General features: G+C 44.3%; 1 protein-coding gene across 2 annotated transcripts in view; it reads left to right on the forward strand.

Moving 5' to 3' along the window:
- The window catches only part of GRAP2 (GRB2 related adaptor protein 2), a 60,444-nt gene that overhangs the window by 21,952 nt on the left and 27,273 nt on the right, over positions 1-11,219 (forward strand). Inside the window, exon 1 of one of the 2 annotated variants that reach the window (XM_045520640.2) lies at positions 248-914. The exons of the other annotated variant lie outside the window; for it this stretch is intronic. The gene's annotated coding sequence lies outside the window, so the exon portion shown is untranslated. Of the gene's footprint in view, positions 1-247; positions 915-11,219 lie in introns of those variants that run through there. 2 annotated transcript variants of the gene reach the window in all.

Genomic DNA, 11,219 nt, shown 5'->3' on the forward strand with positions numbered 1-11,219 from the left:
CCATCTTTAGGAGACCCCCATGGCCTCAGCTCCTCCCCTCGGTGGATAAGGTCTCCCTCCCTGCAGCTCTGTGCTACCCCACCCAGGGCTCTATCCCCATGTTTCCTAGATGTCTTATAATTGCCTGTTATGTGCCTGTCTCCCGCCCTTCAGCTGTGAGCTCCCTGAGGGCAGGGACCATGAGTACGCATCACTGAACACCCAGCATCTAGCCCAGTGCCTGGCTCATATGAGGCATTCAAATGTCGGATGAATGAATGAATGGCATTTGCCTTCTTGGTGCATTCAATCAGTTAGTAAATATTTATTGAGCAACTACTTATGATCAGTATTGTGGTATTCACACTTACATATCAAAAGATACCAATGCACTCAAGCTCCAAATTATACACGCATAAGTTACACATAGGGCGTGTTCACATGCACACGTGGCAGAGACTGTGTACATCTACAAACACCAGAGCTAGCAAAAGCAGTCAACTGTGTGCCAGATGTCCCTGAAATTTGCAAAGAACTGAGAACCAAAAATGACAGTTAGCTCCATAAGCCCTATAAAAGAAAAAAAAGAAAAAAGAAAAAAACGCTAAAGAACAAAAGAACCTCGAGCAGAAGGAAGTAGCTATGGTTTTTTTTTTTTTTTTAAATGCACTTGAGCTGGGGGTAGGGAAGATTTATAAAAGCATGCTATGCTGGGCAGATTCGTGTAAGCCTGAGTTCCTCAAGGGTTGGCTTTAGGAGCTGTTAGGAAAATTCATTGCCATGCACGAGTCAGGGGATTGTTTTTTATTCCACTGGAAATTGTTAACGGGGACTGCATTAGCGGCTCCTTATCGCTTTGCCTGATAGAGAGACAGCAGGTTCTGGAACCCTGATCACTGCCAATTAGGGGAGCATTGTCTGGCTGACATAATCAAGTGAGTATAAATGTGTTTATCGTGATTGGAATGGGGAAGGGAGAGAGCAGAAAGACTGAGGCAGAAGCTGCCACCCTTGACCAGCTCCAGCCTGGAGGAAACTCAGCCTGTCTGTCACCTGGTGCTCAGTGGAAGCGGTCACCGGCTTCTGGGGTTGAATGGGCAATTGAGAATTCAGGACTAGATTTCTTTTCCCAGAAGGGGCCCTGTCTCTCCTTATTTTTCCTCCTCACTTCTTCCCTTTTTTCACGATCACTTCTGTGAACACTGCAGAGGGAGAGGAAACCAGATGCCGTTGATCACATTTTAGTTCTGCCCTATCAGCCAGCTGTGCTACCCCCACCCAGCTTATCTGCAGCTCCGAGTGATCTCGGGGACAGTTGCCGTGACCTTCTCTGCCTGCCTGGGTGTGCGAGTCCGTTGGCATTGGGTTTATTTCATTGCTGACTCTTGGAACTTTTGTGGGGATATCTGTGATGTGTCTTGGAGCTGGGGTGGAAAAGACCCTGATAAAAATAGTCCCCGGAAGTGGACTAGATGCAGGAGGAATGTCTCACATTTAAATAGCTAAAAGGGGAAGCACATTGAAGTCACATCTGGTGGTGGTCTTGTTGTCTGACTGGAGAGCAGGGTCTATGTAAGCATCTGCATAGATTTCAAAACACGGGCTGCCTCTGTTCACCTGTAGACCAATGGCTGGGGTCTGGTACCAATGGCCAAACTGCATCATTAAGGGGCAGGTCAATTGCAAAACTGATCTCTCGGCTGGATTTCAACTCTGGTCAGTGCAGAGCAGTCAAACCTGGGACATTCCCCCCTCACCCTTGACTGTTTGATAACAGCATTTACAGGACTGAATTGATTTCAGCGATTTCCTCACCCTTCGTCAAGTGTTTGCTGCTGTCTTGGCACTTGAAGGCTGAAAACCCTTTCCAATGGCTCCAGCGGAGTAAGGACCCCTCTTCCCTCTGTCCTGTCCCCTTCAGTTTGTCTTCACAACTGCAAATTGCTCTCAGCCTGTCTTCTTGAATTTGACAGCAACTCTTTTATTACTTGTAGTATACATATCATATTTGGTGATAAAAGGGAAAGTGTAGATGCACAAAATAAATAAGGAACCCATGTAGGAGAAATGCCATTTTATAGAGATCACTCAGCCTTTAGGCATCTGACCACCCTTATTCAAACTATTCCTGCTAAATTTTTCCTTTTTCCACTGCTCAGGAATTGTCAAGGCCAAACTCTTCAGTCAGCTACCAGAAATATCTATTTCCTTTTGCTTTCCAGATCTTAATGGATGAAATATTTCTTTTTTTCTGACTTCTGCTTCTTGCCAGATGTATTATTTTTTGAGAACGTGAGCTCATTTATCTCCAAGGGAGAACTACAGTCATTCCATATTTACCCGTTAACAAATTACCACTTACAGTGAAAATACAGAGGAACTCTCTCACTCTGTGAATAAATGGGTTATTCTCACTGGCAGAAACTTGGTTGATGGACAGCCACTGTTCCGTTCAAGTTGGCTTCATTTTCTCTCATTGGTTTGAAGCAAAGAGATTCTTGGCTCTGTCTTTGAGTCTGCTTTTGAGGAAGGTGCCTATCTCCTTCGGATCTGTTGGTTTTGTGAGCTGGTTCGATTAACCTCTTAGCATTTATTGAAGATCCTATTGCATTGGGTTCTGTGGGTTCATCTGAAATCCTCCCTGCTTGAAAGTTGGATGAGTCACTTATCTGAATGCTGACTCCCTTCTAATCCATTGGTTTTCTGCTTTGTAGACAAGGCCATGATATTGCCATCTGCCAAGAGATAGTGCGATGTCGTAAACTTGAGCTTGAGTTCTGCAGTCAATGAGACCCAGGTCATATAGCAGTGCAACCTTAGGCATGTTGTTCCTTTCTTCTGAGCCACACATTCCTTGTTATAAATGCTGATGGGAACAGCACAGCAGTCTATTTTTCTTTGCTGTTCTCCGTAATGATACAATTGCCAAACAGACAGAAAAGAGCCTGGTCTAACTGCATAATGTTGGTGCAAATGACAAATGGCTGTGAGAAAGTGTTTTTGACCTGAGCGCTTAGGTGGCACTTGGTGCAGTGTCTGCTGCATGTCATTTAGTTACAGGGATGAAAACCTCTCGCACACACACAAAACTCCTGACCCAGTTGGGACATTACATCTTACATCATGTTGACTCTGTATTCAGAGTACTTCTTCGGAGGAAGTGGTGAAAGAGAAGATAGAAGTCCAGTTAATAGTACTGTACCAATGTCAGTTTCCTGGCTCTGATACTATACTATGGTGATATCTTTATCACTGTTGGAGGAAGCAGGATGAAGAATACAGGGGAACTCTCTGTACTATTTTTGCAGTTTCCTGTGAGTCTATAATTATTTCAAAATAAAAAGTTTAATGAGAGAGAGAGGAAAGAGAATGGGGAGGCAATTAGGAGAAATGAATGCTCATCTTGGTTTTGGTCCCCGGCTGGATAAGTATTTATATTTTGTTTACCTCTTCCTCCCCTTTTCACTTACAGATTTTGTGAGCAGTCAGATATAAAAGCTAGGGTTCATTTCTCTATAGAAGAGAAGAAAGAAGTAAAATGAGCCAGGAGAACCCGACCAACATCGGGTTAGAGGGCTACTGCCTGCCCCTGCCCACACCCTTTACCTACAGACTTACCCTCCGCATCCACACTCACCTTGTCCTCCTCCCCTCCCGATCGAGGGGAGATACCCCACCTGCTGCTACCAGTGACCTCCTTCACCTGCACAAGGCATCCATGCCTTCCTGCTGTTTCCAAAGGCTCAGCCCTTCTACATAATCTCCCCATGTGATTTCTTCTTACCTGGGGTTTTAACAACCATCTAGATGAGAATAGCTCCCAACTTTATGGGTTCACTCAGTCCTTTTTGCTGAGATCCACACCTACAGCTTCAACCCCTGACTATGAATCTCTACCTAGAGGTTTCACATTTTAAACTCCTTCCAAATGATCTTTTCTTCCTATATTCTCATACCTCCGAAAATGTTATCGCCATCTGCCATATTGCTCATGGCAGAAAATGAAAGTCTTTCTAAACCCATGCTGACCAATACTGGCAGCCACTAGCCATATGTGCTACAAAGTACTTCAAATATGGCTGGTCCAAATGAAGGTGCACTGTGAGTATAAAATACACACCAGACTTAGGTTAGAAAAAAACCACAGAATAACTTTACTATTTTATACCATTTCATGTTGAAATGAGAATATTTTGGATATATTGGGTTAAATAAGACAAATTATTGAAAATAATTTCCTTTTACTTTTTAATGTGCTAGAATATTTTAAATTACATACGTGGCTTGCATTACATTTCTATAGAGCAGTGCTGTTCTAGGCTCTTCTCTGCCTTTTAGCCACTCCTAATTGGTCAGAAAGTTAGTGATTCTCTTGAGTTAAGACAAAGAACAATGTTAGAGATTTTGATACATGTGAACCTGGGCAATTATTTAACCTTTTTGAACCTGTTTCCTTATTTGTCAGATGGATATAATAGTAGTTCTTACTCCTTAGTTTCTTGCAATTGCTGAGTGAGATAATACATGTAAAACACTTACTATGGCATGTGCAAAGGCCCAGCTCCAAGAGAAAGAGCATGGCCTCTCACTGTCATATTTCAGGCCCTTATCATTTCTGACCAAGACTCCTGCAAAGAGTTTCTCCATCTCCAGTTGACCATGCCCGCTAAGCCTTCATTCTGCCACCAGAATAAACACTTCCTAAAGCAAATGTTGTCAAAATGTTTAGTGAATCGCTATAGCCCTTGGGATAAAGCCCAACATTCTTGGAATGCTCTGGCAGGCCCTCCATGTCCTACCCACTGCACACGGAAATACCAACCCCATCTGGCCAGTCTGCAATGGCCACAATGAACCAGCTGGGCTCCCCAGCTCCTATTTGCACGTACGACTCTGTCTGTCATGTATGTGTCCTCTGCCTGTCCACAAGGCTCAGTTCAATCGTCACCTCATTTGGGAAGCATGCCCTGGTCCCTCCTGTGCCTGTACCCATCCCGGGCTGGACTCCTTTGGGCTCCTCAACCACTTTGACACCATTATCACACTTGCTCTCATTTGTTTGGTCAATTGGTCTGTGTGCCCTGCAAGACTGGAAGCCACCTAAGGGCCATCAGGAGCTCCCTAGTCACCTCTGCATCTCTGTGCTGAGCACAATCCCCGGCACAAAGTGGGGCCCAGAAAATGCTTGTTGAGTGAATGCTTGAAGTCTAGGAGAGACTCCTGAGAAATAAGAAGAGAGAGAGCCCAGTGAGGTCAAGCAGCAGGGACTCTGAAGACGAGCCCAAGGAGAAATTGCCCTTCTTGGGCTCGCAGAGTTAAGAGAGAGAAGAAAGAATCTGGGCAAGGAGTCAGCAATGGAGGATTCGAAATAAAAGACTATAAAAAAGAGAAGTTCATGATAACACAGAACCACGTCTGGTACTGTCGGTGGTTTAGTGACTTCCTCTGTGATTATTCTGGGAAGAGACAAGGCTCTAGGAAGGCACAAATCATATAAAGAAAGGCTGAGGTACCAGCCACCCATTCAAGGATTATTTGTCATCGGGACCAGATACACAGTGATGCAAGTAAATGTCAGCCTGGTGACTGCATGATGGGACTACTAATCGTTACTGGGGCTGATGCCCAGAAATTTTTTTTTTACCTTGGTGCAAATACCAAGCATGGAAAATTTTGACAACTTACAGATACGAGAAAGCAGATAGTGAATTTGAAAATAACGATGTGAAATGCCAGCATAATCACAAGAGAAATATCAGACTGTGGAAGAAGGCTTAGAGGATTCTGGCTTTACCACAAATACGGATTACAAAATAATTCACTTACGAAAACAGAAATTCCAGCATGTAAAACCCACTTCTCGAAACACGTAGTATTCCAGAATGCATAATGGTAAAGGCACAATATGAAAAGTAGCAAATAACACCAGAAAGATAGAGAAAGTAGGAAGTATGACGTTTTGTGGCTCACAGGATGTATGAATGAGAAAATACAGACTTCTACACACAAACGGTGACCTTCACAAGGACATCCTAAGGCTCCCTGCCAAGACCCCAGTTCTCACCCCACAGGATAACCCACCCTCCAATTTTCTTGTAAAAGATCTCATGGGACAGGCATTGTGTGAGGTGCAGGGGCTGCGGGGAGAGTCGGGACAAGAGGGTAGAAAGATCAAATGATCCTTTGCCATCCTTCTTGACAATGAGCCAGTCTACCTCTTTGAGAGTCCCATGGAGAAGGTAAACATTGGGGATATATTTATGCTAGAAACTATTTGTTGTTTCTCTGAAATTCAAATTGAACTGAGTGCTCTGTGTTTTATCTGGAACCCCCACTTAGTGAGGTGTACATTTTCTCATTCATACGTCCCTTGAGCCACAACATGTCTCAGTAATCGAGGAGTATATGGAAAGCCGCAACAGCTGACAACGACTAAGTACACCTACTGTGTGCCGGGCTCCACGCTAAGTGGTTTGGGTGGGTAGTTCACGTTTTTCCCAAGAACACTATAAGGCAGGCACTGTTATCATTCCTGCTTTAAATATGAGGAAACTGAGGCTCAGAGAAATTAAATAACTCTCTCAGGGTCACCCAGACAGCCAGTGGTAGCCCCAGGATTTGAACTCTGGTAGTCTGACTCCAAAGCCCGTGTGCTTTCCCACCTCACTTGGCGTGGTGGCCATAGCAAGCAAGGGGTAGGTGCACTGAGGACCCCAGAAGAGTAAGAGAGAGCGAGAGCACAGGGGCCGACCGGCCGGTCCCTGAGTAAGGCCTTGAAGGAGCAGTTGAAGTTAGACCAGGTGCTTTTATTTACATTTGAAAGTGTTCCCCGAACTTTCAGCAGATACAGCCACACACCAGGACTGGCAGCTTGATTAGGAGAATACCAGATGGATTTCAGTTGCCACAGAAGCCCCAGCCAGGGGCCCTTATACAGTGGACGACCTGCTCAACGGTACATAGCAGCCTGAGTTAAGTGGCAGAAGGAGGACCAGTACAGAAGCAAGGATGCAGATGGCATGCTGAGAGGATGATGAGAAGCCATTTACTAAAGCACGTTTGCATGGGGTCGGTGGTATTCTGAAGCCAATTTAGAGAGACGAGTTGGGGAGAGATTGCTGGAGGCCTGAAATGACAACAAGAGAGTCTTGAGTGGATCTGGGAGGTAGCGTGACAACATGACATTGACGAAATCTGAATGGAGAAATGACCCTCAGAAAGCATGTGCGTCAGAAGACTTCAACACATAGGAGTCTTTGCTCCATCAAGCAGGCAGCACAGGGTGGAGGGAGAACAGGGGGCCGATAGCTAATGTGACAGCAGCCTATTTAAGAGACACAACAAAAGGAAACTCAACAGACTGGAAAAGAGGACAAGGAGTGGGGAACAGAAAACACAGAAGAGGCAAAGTGAGGGAGATGATGAATGGCTTCCACTTTGTGTTTCCGCAAGTACATCCCTCAAGGAGGCAGGGACTCTGTTCTTCCTTTTCTTTTTTTGTGGAAAGGGCTACTGGACAGCACAGTTTGCCTTCAGCAAGGCATTTGGTTACATTTTTCATGATACCCTAGAGAACAAAATGAAGAAAGACAGATGGAATGCTAACTACTTAATCTGGTGGGTTTGGAGTGGCTACACAAGGAATATTGATTGAAAAGTTCAGTGGCAGCCTGGAGGGAGTCCTTAGGGCAGGAAACTGAGTTCAGAGAGAACCAATTTACTTGTGATCACACAACTGGTAAATGAAGGAGGCAGGATTCAAACCCAACCCTGCCTGACTCCAAAGCCCACGTTCCATTTATTATGGAATAAATACCGAAACTGCATTAAGTTTGCTTATGAAAAGAGACTTGAAAGAGAGACCCAGAGGGGCAGAATGCAAGCCCATGGCCAGACGAGCTGTGATGAACTGTAGAATCTGCCAACAGGGAGGACAAAAACAGGAGGAGAATCAGAAGGATTAAACTTGAACTTCACGTTTTGGTTCCAGAAAAGCCCCCAGCAGAAGTGGGGAGGCCTGGCCTGGCTCCTCTTCACGCTGGGAAACACTTGGGGTTTTGTCGTAGTGGTGGTGGTTCAACTCCCTAACAGCTAACAAGGTGACAATTACAAAGCTCCACTGTGCGGGTAAAGTCGTCAGATAGTCCTGTACTGCTCAGCATGGCTCAAACCACGTCTTGCACACTGGGTTTAACTCTAGGTAATACACTTTGAGAAGAACACTGAAAAACTGCAATTCGACCTGAAGAAAATGATTAGGAGAAGGAGTCTGAGGCTGGTGGAGGACCAGGGGGGATATTTAAGCTTAGACACAAGAATTTAGGACTTGTGAGCATCATCTGCTTATATTCAATCTGATTTTTCTTCTTAGGGCAAAATTCAGACTGAAAATTATAGTGAGACATTTTGGTTCGATAGAACCAATTCATCAAACTCTTAGTCTGCCCCTTCCAAGTGCACCCCCCCACCCATTCTCTATCAACTCAATTAAACAGGGAAAGACTGGACCTATATTCTGGATCACTTCCAACTTCAAGAAGCCAAGATTTAGGGCCCTGCTTGATCAGAAATGGCAATTAAAAAGAAAGAGAACTCCTTTAAACAAAGCCAGTTACAGGAGTTCCTCAGTTCAAGCAGACTCGAATTAAGACCTACATTTCCAAAAAGTCAGACTATTATAGTTATTCACTTGAGGGAAGTAATTCTCAATATCCTCCCTTCTATTGGCAGCTTTTTACGTACCTTTATGGGGCGGCTTGATCAATAAAAATGTAATTACTTTTATCTTTTCAGGGATAGACTTCTCAAATGAAGGAAAGGGAAGCTGTCACATGGCTTAATGTCCACTTTTGCAAGCTTTGAGACCAGTGAACTAAAAAAAATGACCCGCATTCCAATAATAAATGGGGGCTTGGGACTCTAAGTAAAAGTGACAAGAAGATTAAAGCAGCTGTGGTCATGCGACCATCCACTCTACCCTTTTGTGCTTTGCCCGAATAAGAGTTAAGGCAGTGCAGAGCACAGATGGTGAGAAAGAGGAGAGGGGACACTGAGAGTATTTGTGGCGTTTGTGAGTGATGTTACAGTTCTGGTGACGACAGAGCAAGAAGATGGTGGCTTTCAAATATGTGATAAATGAGCCAAGCTTTCAGCCCCCAAATCAATAAAAACAAATACGAAGCAAACAGAAGGGAAGAGAAGGAAAGCGAACAGGAAGGCACCATAAAATCTCAGTGATATATTCGAGGGGAAATCATGATGTGACTAGAAAATAGGAAGTGAACAGAAATGAAGCCTGGAGATTTGTAAAATGTCTGTCTGTCTGTCTCTTTCTCGCCCTGTACTCACATCCACCACCACTCTTCTCGTCCTTCTTACAGGGCTCATTAAGTAATTTCTGATTCTAGGTGGGTATTTTTAATGCTTTGTTCATCGTTGGCTTTTGCCAGCAGGATTCATGGTGTTTCTGCAGATGATTGTTCTTGCTTTAGGAAACAGGATAAAACGAGGAAGTGGCGAGAGAGACATCGTCTTGCAGCAGAGCGGGGCGAGAGGTACACTGCCAGCATAGGGGGGCTCTTTCTGTTTCGTTTTTTTGTTGTTGTTGTTGTTTTGTATGGATGTTTCCATGGGGCTATTTAAATAAGTGTAGAAGATCAAAAAACAAGAACATTCTAGAGACACTTTTTCTAACTAGATTCATGGTAAGTTACTGATGTTTTTAAAGAGAAGGAAAAAGAAGTTGAAAAAAGCAGAACACATTGTGGGGAAAGTTGAATGTGGGAAAGGCTAGAAATATGTGGCATCAAGAGAGAGGAAGAGGGAGGGAGAAAAAAAAAAGAGAGGGAGAGGAAGAGAAAGAAAAGGAAAAGAGAACAGCTGCTTGTAAGTTTACTAACTGAGATTGGAAACCCATGTCTGCAATTGCCTTAAAGCATATGATTGCTGGTCTGAGGTCATCCAGGTTTTTTGTAGTCGTTGCCTCTTTGACCAAGGAGCAGTGAGCTTGAATGTTTGCAGATAGCTGAGAATCGTTCCCGTCAATTTCTTGTCTGAAAGACAGCAGCCCAGGATGGTTCAGGGGCACTCAGCTAGTTAGCAGCAGTTTCACTACTGTGCTGGGACCAGTGGAGGCAGCTGGATGAAGGAGAAAGCACAGCTTTTGGAGCCAGCAGACCCTTACGCTAATCTCTCACCCCGTTGTCTCCTTCATAAAATGTGAATGATAATAATAATAATAATGCATGTTGCAAAGGGTGACCATTTCTGAAGCCCTTGGCACATGACAGGCCACGTCAGTAAATGGAGCTTAGTCTTAACTGGTTCTTGTTTCTAGGCGTCGGGGAGGCTTGTTCTGTGAGCTCTCCCTGCTCGGCTGTCCCGGGGCTTCCTGTTTAAAGATAGCAACACGGTGACTGAGCTCTGGGCCCACGGCAAGGTTTAGAAGCCATAACAGTTTTCTGTTTCTCAATCTTCCATTTCCCAACTTTCCTCTGGCTAGTGCTATCTTCTCTCTCTACTTACTGGATCATCTTGATTACGATGCATTGTACCTTCTGAGGACATTGCAGCCAGGGCTCCGAGGTAAGTAGAGAGAAACCAGAACTTGCCCAGGGTAAGTGGGGAAAATGGGCCCCAATATATGCTAAAATTTACACCTTTTAAAGAAGTCTTGACATTCTATTCTCTACGAGAAACAATGGTAGATAGCCGAGAGGCAAAGATGCTTTGGGGAAAGACACACTAAACTGCTGAACTCTAGCAATGAGCCCAGCATTCTACATCCTCTTCCCGAAACACCCGGGGGTGAAGATTAGCATCTCCAGTCTCAATGAATAAACTGACACACAGAGACATTCTTCCTCCGGCTACCAAGTGAGCAACAGACCTGAGATTTGAAACCAAGTCACTGTGGCTGGCAGCCTCACCTTGCAGAGAGTGGCAAATTTACACTTACGCTTAAAGAAAGATATTTTTCTTATAAAAAGTTTGAAGACAAATGAGATTTTATATGATGGGCTTTGAACTTAAAAAAAAAGTATGTTTTATAAGCCATACTGGTGTTGATGGGGGAAGAGTAAGGTAATGAATAATCAGAAGAAGGAAAAGCAAATGACTATTTGTCTCGGCATCGCTCAATTTACAAGGCAGGGGAGGGGACCTGCACAGGGACCACCTTCTGATTTGCCTCCCTCTTCTACTCCCCTCCCCTTGACCTCCCTTCCCCAAAACAAAAAAAA

Source organism: Camelus bactrianus, chromosome 12 (genome assembly GCF_048773025.1).
Source record: "Camelus bactrianus isolate YW-2024 breed Bactrian camel chromosome 12, ASM4877302v1, whole genome shotgun sequence".
Classification (NCBI taxonomy): Eukaryota; Metazoa; Chordata; class Mammalia; order Artiodactyla; family Camelidae; genus Camelus; species Camelus bactrianus.